A 2675-nucleotide genomic window follows, 5' to 3' on the forward strand; every position below is an offset into this window, starting at 1 on the left:
CCCATTGAATACAATGATCCTACTCCCTCTCCAAACTTTGATTTCCCTGTGTTTGAGGCTGAGGAAGGGACTGATGATGAAGAAGTATCTGATGAATTATTTCGTCTGCTTGAGCATGATGATAACACTGAAATTTACCGTATTTTCGACTCTGATTTCACATGCATTCTAGTTGTTTTATTATCATTTTGTTGTGTTATTGCTATGTTTTTCTTTGTTTTCAGGTTTTTACTTTAATCGGAGCCCCGATCGAGAAAAGGAGCAAAAAAGAGCCAAAAACCCTAAAATTTAGCATTTTGTTCTTGTGGCCTACCTCATGGCTGGCGCCATAGACCCTGCCATGACGTGTCCAAGCTCAACTTCCCTCAACTTCCACGTTCCCCACTACTTCCACTAAGGCGCCTCATTTTGTGCTTGTGGCGGGCGCCATGGCCTTGTGGCGGGCGCCACAAGAGGAAAGTTTTTCCCTCCCATTTTCAAGTTGAAGGGCATCCAAGTCATTTCCATCTTTTTACTTGCTTATAAATAGAAACTCGAAATCACTTTTACAATCATCCAAACTTAGAGCAGAGGCAAACTCAGAGCAACTTTGTTTCACTTAGGCATATATTCAGTATTATAAAGTGGTAACCGCTTCGCATTGGAGTGTTACCACAATTGTGTAATCGATTTTGTGATAGAGTCTATATTCGAGTTTGGAGCACTTTGGAAGGAAGTTAATCCTGCCGCCGTTTTCATTTCCGCTTTGCAATTTATTCAACCCTCCGATTGGAGCAGGTTTTTATTACCTATCTTTATCTTATTTATTTTCCCGCACTCGCTTTACTTTTATTTATTTCCTCGCACTCGCTTTAGTTTTATTTATTTCCTCGCACTCGCTTTAAATTATTTATTTTCCGCACTCGCACTACTTTTATTTATTTCTCGCACTCGCACTACTTTTATTTATTTCTCGCACTCACACTACTTTTATTTACTTTCCGCACTCGCACTACTTTTATTTACTTTAATGCACTTTTACTTTACCATGTCTAACTAAATCTATAAGGTTAGAATGTAAGGATCGTAATTGAACCGATAATCCGTACAATTGTTCGTAGAAACACTTAAGGGCTATTTTGACTTTCAAGTTAAGTTTTCCCGCACTTCAATTCCGTTGGGTAAGATCGAAAGCCGTCCAACGTCTTTTTAAACTTAATTGTTTTTAACTATTTCAAAAACAGCGAAAGTGCTTTGTTTAGTTCATTAGGAGTTTTTAACTTAAGAAGAAAAGAGATTTTAAAACTATTTTCGGACGCGTTTATAAGTTTAGAGTCTGGTTCGTGAGAACCTCTTTTGGTTAAGAAATCCAGGTTATAATACTTTTCAACTTAGTCAAGATACTATATTTCTTAAAAATAGGTTTACTACTCTAACGCAATGCGCGCCTTTTTATAAGTGACAATAAGAGGATTTGATTAGGGAGTACAACTCGGTTCTGAATACGCGAAAGCGACAGTTCCTGTTAAATTAGTTCTTTTCAAAGTAGGAAACACTGCCCATAAGTAGCTCTACTAGCAAGTACTTGGATTATCAATCGATTACGTGAATTACATTCGACCCTATCTTTATTAATTAAATTTATTTCAATACTTTACTTTTCATTGCACACTCCAAAAACACCTATTTCGATTGCCTTTGATAAGCACCATAACAATAGATAACGATAGATTGACACTTGGTCTCTGTGGATTCGACAATCTTTTATATTACTTTGACGTGTTCGTATACTTGCGAAACACCGCATCAAGTTTTTGGCGCCGTTGCCGGGGACCAATTTTGTCAAATTTCATTTTCCTGTTGTTATATCGTTTAGACTTAGGCTATTTCCCGCCGGTCAATGCGAAGAACTCGCAGCACCGGAAGTTTAAGCTTAGTATACCCTCGGGCGGAACCTGAACGTTACGCTCGCGGACGTTTATTCTTTCATAGAATTAAGAGAGCTATGGCCGAAGATCAAAACCAAAGACCTCTTAAGGACTTCGCTAAACCATCTAATGAAGAACCTAGTTCTAGTATAGTAAACCCAACCATCCCAGCTAATAATTTTGAACTTAAACCATCCCTGTTACAACTAGTGCAACAGAGACAATTCGCAGGTCTCGCTACTGAGAACCCAAACCAACATTTAAAAATATTTCTTCAATTAGCTGACACTTTTAAAACCAATGGAGCTTCTCCTGAGGCAATACGTTTAAGATTATTCCCTTTTTCCCTCAGAGATAAAGCCCTATCATGGTTAGATTCACTTCCACCCAATTCCATTACGACTTGGGATAACCTTAGAAGAGTTTTTCTTGCTAGATATTTTCCCCCGAGTAAAACCACCATTCTTCGAAACCATATAACTAGATTTACCCAAAACCAAGGAGAATCGCTGTTCAAAGCTTGGGAGAGATATAAAGAGTTGTTACGAGCATGCCCACATCATGGTTTAAAAAATTGGTTAATCATTCAAACCTTCTATAATGGACTTCATTACAACACAAAGATGACCATCGACGCTGCCGCGGGCGGTGCTCTGATGAACAAACCTTATCCTGAAGCTAGTGCCCTCATCGAAGATATGGCTCAAAACCATCAATCATGGGGAGTCGAACGAGCGACAGTTGAGAAGAAGGAAGCCCAATGAGGAG

At 38.7% G+C, this 2675-nt stretch overlaps 1 non-coding gene across 1 annotated transcript; it reads right to left on the reverse strand.

The window, feature by feature from the left end:
• Nucleotides 1-2368: 2368 nt before the first annotated feature.
• On the reverse strand, nt 2369-2475 carry LOC127098760 (small nucleolar RNA R71). Its single transcript, XR_007793459.1, has one exon. It is a non-coding gene; the product is annotated as a small nucleolar RNA R71 (small nucleolar RNA).
• Nucleotides 2476-2675: the final 200 nt, after the last annotated feature.

This window comes from Lathyrus oleraceus, chromosome 6 (assembly GCF_024323335.1).
Source record: "Lathyrus oleraceus cultivar Zhongwan6 chromosome 6, CAAS_Psat_ZW6_1.0, whole genome shotgun sequence".
In the NCBI taxonomy this organism is placed as follows: domain Eukaryota; kingdom Viridiplantae; phylum Streptophyta; class Magnoliopsida; order Fabales; family Fabaceae; genus Lathyrus; species Lathyrus oleraceus.